This window comes from Lissotriton vulgaris, chromosome 2_2 (genome assembly GCF_964263255.1).
Source record: "Lissotriton vulgaris chromosome 2_2, aLisVul1.2, whole genome shotgun sequence".
NCBI classification, from domain to species: Eukaryota; Metazoa; Chordata; class Amphibia; order Caudata; family Salamandridae; genus Lissotriton; species Lissotriton vulgaris.
In genome coordinates this window covers 228,562,421-228,577,677 of record NC_141688.1, presented here as the reverse complement: position 1 = coordinate 228,577,677, position 15,257 = coordinate 228,562,421, and positions in this window count along the sequence as shown.

Genomic DNA, 15,257 nt, shown 5'->3' with positions numbered 1-15,257 from the left:
GCACACCAATGTGAGAAGTTGGCCTGATATGTAGTGTTTCCAATTCTGGAACCACTGGGTATCAGTCCAAACAAACCCCAAAGATGTCTGGTTGTAAGTCAACCTTGTAGACAAGCTATCCTAGTGGTAGCATGGACTAAGCAGCCTTAAAGGCTTAACTTAAGAGGTCGTGTTAAGCGAGCTGTTTTACCACATACAATCCTGTAATCAAATGAAAGGACACCACACAAGTATATATTGTAAAAATATATGTATTTATTTCTAAATTACTCCCCAGTACTCTTTATGAGGAAAGGGGCACAAGCGTTAAATCAAAAGCACTGTTAAACATATAAAGTTGGCACAATTATGGCTGAGGGCGGGGGGCCACTCAGACCATATACTAAAAAAATGGTATAAGTAACACTTATCGAACAATGGTTAGGCCTAGGGCCTAGAGATTCGCTGGGAGCAGTCAGGACAAGCAATGAAGAAGTCGGGAGTAGCCCACAGGAGACGGTTGCAGCACGGAAAGTGCGGCGCGCACCAATGTAATGTCAATGGTGCGTAAAAGTTAGTTAAAGTGAATTTAAAGATACTTCCGCTGAACCTAGGAACACAAAACTTTAGACACAGACCCTAGAGGTGTGTACCAGTGTAAGGACACCGGCGTTGCAAAGTTACCTCACCCACAGGCCGTGGGTGCACAGGGTCGAAGTGGCGTCGGGTTCTGTCACGCAGGTTCTTGGTGCTTGGAGCTGTTGCAGCTGCAGGCGCTGTGAAGCAGAAGTGTCCGGTGCGATCCAAGGGTGGATCGAAGTAGAAAAGTACCTGAAAGCAGAGGGGACAGAGTCTGGGTCACTCAGCAGTGACCAGGGTGGAACCAGGACGGAACCAGGCAATGTCGGGCGCAATCAGGCGGTTGTCGATAGGCTTCTCTCCGCTGTCACGTGGGCTCTGGGGCATCTGCGACGTCCAGGAGCAGGTCACGATCTGTCCCACGTAGGCTCTCGCCGTCAGCACCGTCGGCTTCAAGATTGCAGCAAACAGCACTTGGCAAAAGCAATCCACGCGGAACCGGGAGATTGCTTATCACTCGAACCAGGAGGGTCAGAGTGGGTGCTCCTTTTCACAGGAGCTGGTGCAGATCTGGAGCAACCAGAAAAGCAAGTCGGATTTCAAGTTTCGTCGGCACAGGGGCCACAAGCCAGCTGGCAAGTGACCGGGCCAACGCGTCGAGCGCACACAAGCAGAAGGGCCCCACGCAGCACTCGTCGAGTGTGGAGGGGTGAGCTTTGGTGCAAGTGGAGCTCGGGGCTGGGGCTTCTCAAACCCCGGTGCACAGCTTCGAGGGTCACTCGTGGGCTGCACGGTCAGCGTCTCGTGGCCTTTTCAAGATGGCGTGCCCCACGCTTCCGGTCGCCTACACGGGTCTCAGCTCTGCAGGGACTGTGGATCGGGCAGGTAGAAGGCAGACAAGCTTGATCTCGTCGATCTCTGTCGCTCGAGTTCCGGCGGGAACTGCAACAAAGCAAGGGTCGAGGGCTGGATGGTGCCTGTTTGCACAGGGTGGTCACTCCTTGACCACAAGGGAGATTCTTCAGTCTTCTCACGTCGTGTAGAAAGTCGAAGGGTCCAGATTTCGTTTCTTATGTTTCTTCAGGATGATCTGAAGTCCGTTGGGACTGCTCCCCCTCTTATTCGAATCTAGGGGGTTGGACATCCTGCTAGGTCCCCTCCTATGGGTGGGACCCAGGAAGGGGGTGGTTACACCCCTCTCCTTTGATCCTGGCCGCACTGGGACAGGGGCTGGGAGGCCCCAGAACCGGTTTGGCCGGATCCTGCAAGGGGCAGCCTTGTGCTCCCCAGGCAGTGTCTGGTTTCTTTGAAACCTCCCTACTCCAATCCACTATCTCCTGTCTGGGGTGGTTTGACACCGCCCTGTGACAGGAAACTCTTTGTCCAGGCCTCCTCTGCCGGGTTTCGGTCAGCAGCAGGAGGCCAGACCCGTGTCTGTGGCAGGGGCATCCATTTTGTGGATCTGAGGCTCATTTTAAATCAACCGCGTTTCAGTAAAGTAACATGTCTTCTCCCTCTAGAAGGGTGGAATGCTACCCCCGTCGCCAGAACTGGCGAGGGGGTAGTATTCCAATTCGTATGACACCTTACACGACATGTTTTGATAAAGCCAAACCAAAGTTGCTATATAACCGCGAGGATTATAAGGCGCTTAAGAGTATATGGTATGGCATTATCCCGGATCAGCTTAGGGAGTTGTTCCCGACAGCTGCAGACAGGCTCAGCTCATGCCAGAGCTCCATCTCACATAAAACCACGCACTCTGCCTCCAGGATTGATGAGGCCTTCCATAGGAGTGACTCACAGGCTATATATGTGTCCAGATATAGGCTTAGATATAGGTATACTATATCTAAGCAAGGGGTGATTACACCCACTTGCCCCAGCTGAGTGATCAGCCAGTTGTGTCAATTTAAGAACCAGCCAGGGGTGGCAAAAGCTATGCTTCAGCCCCTGGTAGGCCTTGGTGGCACCTATGCCCTGAGCACCTATAGTGCATGGTACAGGGGCTGACAAGGAGTCCATTTCCAATTGTGGTATGTACCTATAGCACATGTAATCCATTTTACAGAGAGAGCAGATAGCCTGGGGCCCTGATTATCAGGGAACCAGGCCAACTAAGTCGAAAACCAGCTAAACACAAGGCAAAAAATCTGGGGTAACCATAGTCAGGTAGCCACCTTCCTACAGTGGTTTTATGTGAGATGGTGCTCTGGCATGAGCTGAGCCTGTCTGCAACTGTCGGGAACAACTCCCTAAGCTGATCCGGGATAATGCCATACCATATACTCTTAAGCGCCTTATAATCCTCGCGGTTATATAGCAACTTTGGTTTGGCTTTATCAAAACATGTCGTGTAAGGTGTCATACGAATTGGAATACTACCCCCTCGCCAGTTCTGGCGACGGGGGTAGCATTCCACCCTTCTAGAGGGAGAAGACATGTTACTTTGCTGAAACGCGGTTGATTTAAAATGAGCCTCAGATCCACAAAATGGATGCCCCTGCCACAGACACGGGTCTGGCCTCCTGCTGCTGACCGAAACCCGGCAGAGGAGGCCTGGACAAAGAGTTTCCTGTCACAGGGCGGTGTCAAACCACCCCAGACAGGAGATAGTGGATTGGAGTAGGGAGGTTTCAAAGAAACCAGACACTGCCTGGGGAGCACAAGGCTGCCCCTTGCAGGATCCGGCCAAACCGGTTCTGGGGCCTCCCAGCCCCTGTCCCAGCGCGGCCAGGATCAAAGGAGAGGGGTGTAACCACCCCCTTCCTGGGTCCCACCCATAGGAGGGGACCTAGCAGGATGTCCAACCCCCTAGATTCGAATAAGAGGGGGAGCAGTCCCAACGGACCTCAGATCATCCTGAAGAAACATAAGAAACGAAATCTGGACCCTTCGACTTTCTACACGACGTGAGAAGACTGAAGAATCTCCCTTGTGGTCAAGGAGTGACCACCCTGTGCAAACAGGCACCATCCAGCCCTCGACCCTTGCTTTGTTGCAGTTCCCGCCGGAACTCGAGCGACAGAGATCGACGAGATCAAGCTTGCCTGCCTTCTACCTGCCCGATCCACAGTCCCTGCAGAGCTGAGACCCGTGGAGGCGACCGGAAGCGTGGGGCACGCCATCTTGAAAAGGCCACGAGACGCTGACCGTGCAGCCCACGAGTGACCCTCGAAGCTGTACACCGGGGTTTGAGAAGCCCCAGCCCCGAGCTCCACTTGCACCAAAGCTCACCCCTCCACACTCGACGAGTGCTGCGTGGGGCCCTTCTGCTTGTGTGCGCTCGACGCGTTGGCCCGGTCACTTGCCAGCTGGCTTGTGGCCCCTGTGCCGACGAAACTTGAAATACGACTTGCTTTTCTGGTTGCTCCAGATCTGCACCAGCTCCTGTGAAAAGGAGCACCCACTCTGACCCTCCTGGTTCGAGTGATAAGCAATCTCCCGGTTCTGCGTGGACTGCTTTTGCCAAGTGCTGTTTGCTGCAATCTTGAAGCCGACGGTGCTGACGGCGAGAGCCTACGTGGGACAGATCGTGACCTGCTCCTGGACGTCGCAGATGCCCCAGAGCCCACGTGACAGCGGAGAGAAGCCTATCGACAACCGCCTGATTGCGCCCGACATTGCCTGGTTCCGTCCTGGTTCCACCCTGGTCACTGCTGAGTGACCCAGACTCTGTCCCCTCTGCTTTCAGGTACTTTTCTACTTCGATCCACCCTTGGATCGCACCGGACACTTCTGCTTCACAGCGCCTGCAGCTGCAACAGCTCCAAGCACCAAGAACCTGCGTGACAGAACCCGACGCCACTTCGACCCTGTGCACCCACGGCCTGTGGGTGAGGTAACTTTGCAACGCCGGTGTCCTTACACTGGTACACACCTCTAGGGTCTGTGTCTAAAGTTTTGTGTTCCTAGGTTCAGCGGAAGTATCATTTAATTCACTTTATCCAACTTTTACGCACCATTGACTTTGCATTGGTGCGCGCCGCACTTTCCGTGCTGCACCCGTCTCCTGTGGGCTACTCCCGACTTCATCATTGCTAGTCCTGACTGCTCCCAGCGAATCTCTAGGCCCTAGGCCTAACCATTGTTCGATAAGTGTTCCTTATACCACTTTTTTTAATATATGGTCTGAGTGGCCACCCGCCCTCATCCATAACTGTGCAACTTTATATGTTTTACTGTGCTTTTGATTTAACGCTTGTGCCCCTTTCCTCATAAAGAGTACTGGGGAGTAATTTAGAAATAAATACATATATTTTTACAATATATACTTGTGTGGTGTCCTTTCATTTGATTACAGGATTGTATGTGGTAAAACAGCTCGCTTAACACAACCTCTTAAGTTAAGCCTTTAAGGCTGCTTAGTCCATGCTACCACTAGGATAGCTTGTCTACAAGGTTGACTTACAACCTGACATCTTTGGGGTTTGTTTGGACTGATACCCAGTGGTTCCAGAATTGGAAACACTACATATCAGGCCAACTTCTCACATTGGTGTGCAGCGGTGCGGATTTGAGCTTGCTGTTTGTTTTACCATTGCAATCTTTATCAAATTGAAAGATCACATCAAGTACCTCTAGGTACATATAAATCAAAAGCTTAGCATATTAAGTTCTACTGAACTTAGTAGTTGTAGATTAAAGGGATTAGCACACCCTGACTACAACTCACTAGCAAGGTACAGTAGGAAACCACTTAGTGTAGGTAAGTGCACCACTTACACCTCACTAGCAGTCATGTCTGATACAGGTAGAGCCTCAGGCTCTGCTCCTGTAGAAGTTGATCCTATAGGGACAACATCCAGATATGACAACCTTAGCCACAAAGACCTGAGTGCCTTGTGCACAGCCAGGGGGCTAAAAAAGGGCAGAGGCCCTACCATTCCTTCCCTAATAGCTCTCCTAGAAAAGGATGACCTAGATAAGGTGAGTCAGGCTCCCTTAGAATCAGGTGAAGGGATAAACTCCCCTGAGAATGAGGATCTTCCAGATGATGTAGTAGAGGAGGAGGAAGAGGAAGAGGAAGGCTCTGATTTAGAAGAGCCTGAAGATCAGGATCAGAGGGGAAACCAGGTACAGGTTGCCAGGCTTAACCAGGCCAACTTGGACCTACATGGGAATGGGGAGGGCCAGCACCACCCCAGATCTCATAACCAAATTCTCCCAGGTAATAGGAGGGAGAGGTCTCTATCAGGGGACTCTCACCTTTCTAGTGCCTCAAGAGAATCTCAAAGAGGGATGACTTCCTCCCAGAGAAAAGAGCATAGGGCCAGAATGAGGGCTGTCCAACTCCAGATAGAGAGGGAAGAGGTAGCCCTGGCTCAAGCTAAGCTTACCTTGGAACAAGCTAAACTTACCTTGGCAAGGGAGAAAAAAATAAGTGGCTTAGATGCCACTGGTGGCAGCAAAATTCCTGAAGAGAAACCCAGGTCCTATGATAGTAGAAACCTGACAAAGATTGTGCCCCCCTATCAGGAAGAGGATGACATCCACAAATGGATGACTGCTCTGGAGAGAGCCTGCATGGTACAGCAGGTTCCTGAGGAACAGTGGGCAGCAATCTTATGGTACTCCTTTTCAGAGAAAGGGAGAGATAGGCTCCTCACTGTCAGACATGAGGATGCCAGCAATTACAAAGTCCTGAAGAGTGTCCTAATAGATGGGTTTGGCTTAACCACTGAACAGTACAGGTTAAAGTTCAGAGATACCCAGAAGACACAGACTCAGGACTGGACTGATTTTGTTGATTGTGCAACTAAGGCTCTGGAGGGTTGGCTAAATGGCAGCAAAGTACATGACTTCACAGGATTGTATAATTTGATTATGAGGGAGCAGATCCTTAGTAATTGTCAGAACCAGCTCTTACACCAGCACCTGGTGGACTCAGATTTGACCTCTCCCCAAGAATTGGGAAAGAGGGCAGATAAATGGGTCAGAACCAGGATTAGGCCTAAGAATCAGGACAGTAACCAGAAGAAGGAGTCTACCAAGCCTCAAGATAAGGGTGGGGATAAAGGTAAAGAAAACACTTCCCCAGGGCCCCAAAACTCCAAGAAGGGGGGTGGGTCCCAAGACACTTCTTCAACAGAGAAAAAGCCTTATTGCCATGCCTGTAAACAGGTTGGGCATTACAAAACAGACAGCTGTTGTCCCAAGAATGGCAATAAAGAAAACATACCTCCAAAGCCAGCTCCAACACCTCCTGTTACTGTCAGCAGTAATCCCCCAGGAAGTGGGAGCACACCCAGGAATCTGGGTGGGTTTACTTTTGGAGCCCAAGGGGACCCTGGCCTATCCAGGTCCCCATCCCCAAATAATCTTGTTCATGAGACTGGCATGGGGTTTGCCAACTTCTCTGTTTGCCCAAATACCTTGAGCAAATATAGACAAGAACCCATCATCAATGGTTTGAAAGTTGAAGCTTTTAGAGACACAGGGGCTAGCATCACCATGGTGGCTGACTGTATAGTCCCCTCTAAACAACTTTTACCAGGTGCCACATACCAGGTAACAAACATTGATGGCATCCAAACAAATCATCCCATGGCAGTAGTAAGTCTCAGCTGGGGAGGTGTCACTGGCCCAAAGAGAGTGGCAGTGTCACCAAACTTGCCTGTAGACTGCCTACTGGGCAATGATTTAGAAATCTCAGCCTGGGCTGAGGTTGAACAGGAAATCCATTCTAGAATGGTAAACTCTAATGGAAAGGTTAGTGGGGCTGTACTTGCTATAGCCCCAATCCAAGATGTCCTTCCTGAAAAGGTTGGTAGGGCTGAGCAACTCTCTGCCCCATCTTTAACAGAAGCTCTTCCCAGACAGAATAGCAAAGCTGTTATGATAACAGCAGAAACCCAAACTGAGTCTCCTCCTGAAAAGGTTGGTGGGGCTGTGATGGCCACAGCCCAAACTCAAACAGATATGTGTGTTGTGAAGCCTGAAATGATGGATCACTCCACCCAAACTGAGAGCATGGAGGAGGAAGAGAAATCTCCCCCTCACCAGACAGTAGGACAGGATCAGCCTCCTCAGGGAACTGATCTTACCCCTGATGAAGGAACTGCCCCAGAGGTTGTTAGGCCTGGCCTGACAGAGCCTCTGATGGCAGTGGACCCTTCTCAGGTGGGATCCAGTCTGGAGCAGGTAACCTGCCCCTCTCTACCTTGCCTCAGTCAGCCCAGGGCTGCAGAGGACAAGAAGGACAGTGAGACCCAGAGGGCCCCCTGTCAAATAAAGCACCCCCATCAACAGATTAGGGGCACCAAAACTAGTAGGCCTAGTAAGGTGAAAACTTTAAAAACTCCTGAGGGAGCCCCCTTAAAAACAGTTAGGGACCTCCCACAGATGGATTCTGTTGGGCACAGCCAAACCTGGGACCCAAAAGGCCCAAACCTGAACTGTCCCTCCAGCAAGCCAAACAGAGGGACCCAGCCTCCAGCTTTAGGTAGCCGGAGGTTGACCCTGAGAGCTCAGTGCAACTCAGTTGAAGAAAGAAAGGCACACATGGTGGAAGATAATTGGAGGAAGCTGAGCCCAAAAATAGTGGAGCCTCACTTCAATACTCCATATCCAAACCAGCCTTTAACTTTGCATAAACACACCCAAGGTAGTGATTCCCTATGGTGGAGACCCTCTAATACCCCTAGGGTGAGGGACTGCTTAGTGGACCATGAGACAGGGGGTACCCATGCTAGTGCAGGTACTTCCTTATATGGCCACTCAGGCAATAAAGGCTTACCTGGCCAAGGATAGCCTTATCTCCTTTCGTTTGGGGGGGGGTTATGTAGGAAGGTGGCTACCTGACTATGGTTACCCCAGATTTTTTGCCCTGTGTTTAGCTGGTTTTCGACTTAGTTGGCCTGGTTCCCTGCTAATCAGGGCCCCAGGCTATCTGCTCTCTCTGTAAAATGGATTCCATGTACCCTAGGTGCATAACTAGATTGGCTTGGGTCACCTTATCAGCCCCTGTACAGAGCACTATAGGTGCCCAGGGCATAGGTGCATCCAAGGCCTACCAGGGGCTGCAGCATATCTTTTGCCACCCCTGGCTGGCTATCTAAATTGACACAACTGGCTGATCACTCAGCTGGGGCAAGTGGGTGTAATCACCCCTTGCTTAGATATAGTATACCTATATCTAAACCTATATCTGGACACATATATAACCTGTGAGCCACTCCTATGGAAGGCCTCATCAATCCTGGAGGCAGAGTGCGTGGTTTTATGTGAGATGGTGCTCTGGCATGAGCTGAGCCTGTCTGCAGCTGTCGGGAACAACTCCCTAAGCTGATCCGGGATAATGCCATACCATATACTCTTAAGCGCCTTATAATCCTCGCGGTTATATAGCAACTTTGGTTTGGCTTTATCAAAACATGTCGTGTAAGGTGTCATACGAATTGGAATACTACCCTGTGAGAAGTTGGCCTGATATGTAGTGTTTCCAATTCTGGAACCACTGGGTATCAGTCCAAACAAACCCCAAAGATGTCAGGTTGTAAGTCAACCTTGTTAGACAAGCTATCCTAGTGGTAGCATGGACTAAGCAGCCTTAAAGGCTTAACTTAAGAGGTCGTGTTAAGCGAGCTGTTTTACCACATACAATCCTGTAATCAAATGAAAGGACACCACACAAGTATATATTGTAAAAATATATGTATTTATTTCTAAATTACTCCCCAGTACTCTTTATGAGGAAAGGGGCACAAGCGTTAAATCAATAGCACAGTAAAACATATAAAGTTGCACAATTATGGATGAGGGCGGGTGGCCACTCAGACCATATACTAAAAAAGTGGTATAAGGAACACTTATCGAACAGTGGTTAGGCCTAGGGCCTAGAGATTCGCTGGGAGCAGTCAGGACTAGCAATGCTGAAGTCGGGAGTAGCCCACAGGAGACGGGTGCAGCACGGAAAGTGCGGCTCGCACCAATGCAAAGTCAATGGTGCGTAAAAGTTGGATAAAGTGAATTAAAAGGTACTTCCGCTGAACCTAGGAACACAAAACTTTAGACACAGACCCTAGAGGTGTGTACCAGTGTAAGGACACCGGCGTTGCAAAGTTACCTCACCCACAGGCCGTGGGTGCACAGGGTCGAAGTGGCGTCGGGTTCTGTCACGCAGGTTCTTGGTGCTTGAAGCTGTTGCAGCTGCAGGCGCTGTGAAGCAGAAGTGTCCGGTGGATCCAAGGGTGGATCTGAAGTGGTGAAGACCTGAAAGCAGAGGGGACAATGTTCAAAGTCACTGACCAGTGACCACCGTGGAACCAGATTGGAACCAGGCAAAGTCGGGTGCAAACAGGTGATCAGGGGTTGCTTCTCTCTGCAGCCACGTGGACACGAAGAGGTCAAGGACGTCCAGGAGTCGATCACGAGCTGTCCCTCGAAGGCTCTAGCTGATGGCGGTGTCGGCAACTCGATTGAAGCAAACAAGCCTTGGCTAATGCAAGCCACGGCCACGGGGAAAGTGAAAAAGGCTTATTACTCAGACCAGCAAGGTCAGAGCGGGTACTCCTTTCTACAGGAGCGAGGGCAGGTCTGGAGCAACCAGACCCACAGTGTAAATTGTAGGATTCGTCGCCAAGATGGCCGCTGACCACGTGACAAGGGGCCGGGATGGCGAGTCGAGTGGCAAAAAGCAAAAAGGCCCCACGCAGATCGTGGAGATGCTGGAGGGCTGGTCTTTGGTGCAAATGCTGCTCGGTTGTGGGGCTTCTTAAACCCCAAAGCACAGAGTCGAGGGTGATGGAGCAGATTTCCTCTGCAGTCAGGCATTGTTTTATTTTTGTGCTTCAGACAGATTGCATTTAAATTGCCACGCACATTTTGGTGCAAGTTAATAACATGGCACAATATGAAAGTGAGGCCAATTCAGTCTGACATGCTTTTGCTGAATTAACATGTGTTTTTGCAATGTAGAGAAAAGTGGCCTTTTTAGCTTTGAAGATTAATAGAATGTGTTTCTCTCTTCCCAGCGCATCCCATGTAATCTAAATCCACTATTCCTGTCTTAAAAGACTTTGACTTGTTGCATATTTTGATAAATATTTTCAGTTAATAACACCTCTTTTACTTTGTTGCACATTGCACATTTATTTTACATGTTGTACATAAATAATGGAGTTTGGAAACATAATGTGCTGATTCACATGACATTAATATTATCTTTTTGTTTGTTTTATTTTCGGGCCTACCATTAAATGGCTGCCTGTGAAACCATCAAAAGCTATGGCTTGCTTTGAATGAGAAGGGAGCATGCGCAGACTGTGGCAGCTTTCCTCATGCCAAGAAGTGAAGGACAGCTTGAACTGTACATTCTTCTGATTGTGCCAATGTGCCAGCTAACTAAAGTATCCGTCCTACTGCGCTGAGAAAAGGAAGGATGAAACATTTTCCCTAGTAAATGTTGCAAATGTTTATAAATGTATTATTCATGTATGCTTCTTTTGTTAAAACTGTTTTTTTTTAATGCGTCAGGAAAGTGCAAACTCATGCCATCATGATTGACCAATCAACATACAGGTTTTCCTGAAATGCAACATTTTGTGTAGTCTGCCAAAATTTTGTGTATAAAAACTGACAGGGGCGGGCTTTCTCAGCTCAGCTGGCTTCTTGCTCATTTTGGCTTAGGCTTCTATGGGTTAGGTACGAGAAACGTCCCGGGAGATTGCTGAGGGTTTGCGTCCGAGGAGAATCAGGGGGAGGTTTCTTGCTTCCACGTCATATCTTGGCCACATTCCTTTGAGGTCTTGTGAAGGAGGGGCTATCTCACTCCCTGCTTGCTCTTTAGACACAGACAGATGCAGAAGAACAGCTGATTAAATAGAATTAGATGCTAAACTTTCAGTTATGCTTTACTAATTAATTAGGTCTGAAATGATTTATTTGTCTTATGCATTTATTTCTCTTTATGGGAGATTTTTGCAAACTATTTGATTTTTGATTAGCCTTGCAAGACTATTTTTCTTAGAAACTCCTTAAGAATTTTGAATGACATTTTGCGCCACATTTTCTATCCTATATGTAATGGTTATATGCAGACTGTAAAATGTTCTGTATTAATGCTATTTTTTCTGTTTTCCAAATTCTGTAACCTGATTGATATTTGATTAATGAATAAAGGGTCAGAGAAAAATTAACTTTTGACTAGAAAATAAAACCCTTTAAATACTCAACAACTCTCTTTATTGGCTTAAAATAATAATTGCATTTTTGACTGTTCATCTTTATTTAAAGTCTCCTGAAGGTATTACATGGTGTGAAGGGCCCAACACCTTTTGAGCGGTACATTAGAGGTAGCATGAGGGTTTTGCATTGAGAAATTACCAGAAGAAATTACCGCTCCATCAGTTTTTGGTAATCAGAGGATGGTCATTATTGATTAGTTTGGTGATTAATGATTATTGATTTCACCATCAACTACTCAACTAATGGATCATTGACCTTAAGTAGGGAAATAAAATAATTGCCCAAGTTAGATAAATGTCCAAGTCCTGATTCCTGACTCCAATGCTCGGAACCTGAAGATTGGCAAAGCAGTACTGAAAGGTGATGCAAGAAGTGGTGTGAGTATAAATAGGGTTGTGAAATGTTGTTAATATGCTAGCATGTATGTATTTTTGAAGTGTTGAAAATAGTAAGGATTTTACTGTTGGTGACATTTTGCTCATTTTGAATTGATGGTGTTATTGATTATTGGTAATTTCATAGGACATAATTTTTGGTTATTGATTACATGTTTTAACTTTTCATGTTAAGTTAGTGTTGTGTTCCATGTTGTCTGAACACGCAGGTATGCACACCTGTGGAATCCCGGGAAGGAATAGCGGGTGGTAAATGGAAGCCACACTGCACTGAGGTTACTTGTCTGTTGGAATAGCACTGAGAAGCTAGGTAGGGCTGGCAGTGTTAAATTAGGGACTATTTTCTGTGTGAGTGATTGATAGCAAAGAGTTCGCTGGTGAAACTTTAGTCTGATATCACCTAGAAAGGGTCACACTAAAGGAGTAGCAGGTTCTTCTGAGCTTGAGTGACAGCAAAAGGGTTCGCTGGTGAAACTTTGGCCTAAGATATATCCTGAAGGATAAGGCCAAAGGAGTAGCAGGTTCTTCTGAGCTTGATTGATAGGTAAGCGGAAGGGATTTACCTGTAGTATTTGAAGAGTAAACAGAAGGTCTTACTTTGTGAAGGGTAAGCGGAATGTGTTACTCGCAGTGAATATAAATCTATCCTTTATTTAGCACAACAGACAGAGTAGCGAATGTATTTATGTTGTTACTAACAGAGTTATTGATTAAGAGAAATATTGCAGTAAGATTTTGTGGAGGGTCAGTAGTAGGAGTAGAACTGACTGAAATTGAGACTGACAGCTTTGGAGAAAAGAAATTGCATTGAACTATTGCAAAAATGAAATTGTTTGAAGGCTTAAAGAAGCTGTTAGGAGGTAAAGTGAAAAATTCGTTTTTTATTGGTGATGCTCCTGAAGGAACACCTGTGCATTTTATGTCTACCAATTTGGGACAAAATACATGTATGTGGGTTCACCAATGGTGCAAGATTACTGAAAAAGAGGGTGCTGTGAGGTTTCCAAAAGATGGTACTTTTGAATTGCAAATTATTGACAAATTAAGGGAAGTGTTATGTGAAATAAATACACCATCTAAAGCTGCACAATTTGAGGCCTTAAGCTTGTGGGAAAAGACAGCAAGAGAGAAAGCAAGTGAGGATAAAAAGGTAAAGCACCAAATGCAGGAGAAGAGAATTAATGATGATAAAGTGCTTCAAATAAATAATGATTCAGGTGATGAAATAATGGATGCATTGTTAACTGAGTGTCCACCACTTTATGTGGTTCCCTTTAAAAATGCTGAAAATAGTGCACCAGTAAGCACTACAGTGGCTACTGCTTCTGTTGAACAGAGAGAAATACAGACTGAGAAAAATGTGCAGACATTTTATATTGACCCATCACCTGTTGATTCAGCACTGACAGTGATACCTACAGGTGTTACTGCTTCAAATGTGCCTGATTCAGTCCAAGAATTGCTAACTGCAGATACACAGATAATGCCTATAAAAATTATGACTGTACCAATTAATATGGTCCCTACTGAAAAGGTTCAAAGAACTGCAGAAGGAGTGATTATGGCAGAGTTTATTTCAGAAACTCAGAATACACAGATTATTGAACAGAAATTACCCCAAGCACTGAAAGGTGAGGGAAACATGGTATTTACAACATCTGCAGCCCCAAATAAAATAAATGTAATTGAAAATGTTATTTTCCAAACCTGCTTAGAGAAAGCAGCAGTGATTAAAAATATTGAAAACATGGGAGAACATATTAACACAGGCACCGAAAAAGAGAAACAGCTTAGTGTTTTAAACTCAGCACTTGAACATGAAGAAAATAACAGTCCATGCTGTTTAAATAATGAAAATGTGAACCAGTGTCAGGAAAAAGAATTAATTTCCCTGAGTAAGGAAACAGATGCATGTGCATTAACTACCCATAATGGCCTGACAGATTTGGATCAAAATTATGAATTTGATGTTTCAGGAAGTTTCCCATTTCAGAAAAGTTTTAGGGTACATATGGATGATGAAGCAAATGAGAAAATGTGTTCTTCAGAAATGCAACTGCACATTGCAGAAATAAAATATATTTTTAAATGCAATGGGTTTGAGAAATTAGGAGACAAATGGGCAAGAAAACATGAGAAGAAAAAGAAACCACCAGACCTAGCTAGGAAACTGGATAAGGAAAAGAAGCCACCAGATTTAGTTGAGAAAAATAATAAGCAGAATGAGGGAGAAGCTTTTGCTTACTCATTGAGAGAAATGGTGGGAGAAGTGCATTTTCATATGCCACAGAATAAAAGTGAACTTGCAGCATTTCTGAACACAATCCCACAATTGAGAGACATAATTATGCTGTGGTATCCACAAGTTGATGGATTTGTTGAAATTTTAAAAGAGTTGTGCATTAATTTGGAAATGTTGTTTTACATTGCCATGCAGAATAAATTGTGGTTTGAATCTAAAGTTGTTCAAGGGCCAGGTGAGGAGACCGTGAAAAGGGTTTGCATGAATGCACCATCATTTTCTGTTGTTATGGAGGAAAATATAGCAGTGCTTATTTTCCTGAAGGGTGGAGTGCCAGCAAAGGATGTTGCTTGGGTACAGATTAAAAGAACACAGGATGGAAGTAAAGTTGGTTTTGGTTTGTGAAAATTCAGGGATGGATGTTGTACTGCTGGAAAATATGTCCTTTTGCCATCTTTATAGCAGATTTGAGCATTGGAAGAAGAAATATAAATTTAAACATGATGCACAAAAACATGGAGAAATGCAGATGCAAAATATACCAGCTAAGCAAATGCAAATGTCAGTTCAGAAACAGGTACCTATGGCAGGAATTTTCCAAGCAAAGATGGTCCCACAAAATATGGAAAAAGCTCAAATTAATTTAAATAAGGTGTCCAGAGCAAATGTGAATTTTTTCCAGAGACAAAATAAGAACCCAGTCCATCAGGTTGCTGTGTTTGAAAATGAGAGTTTTAACACTCACAATTCTGAATTTACCAAGTCCATTGTGAAGGCAGTGGGAAGTCGAGATTTAATTGCAGGAGTTTTAAACAAAGAAATTACAAACCCAGTTTTAGAAAAATTTGCACCAAAATTAGGCCCATTTGAGGAAG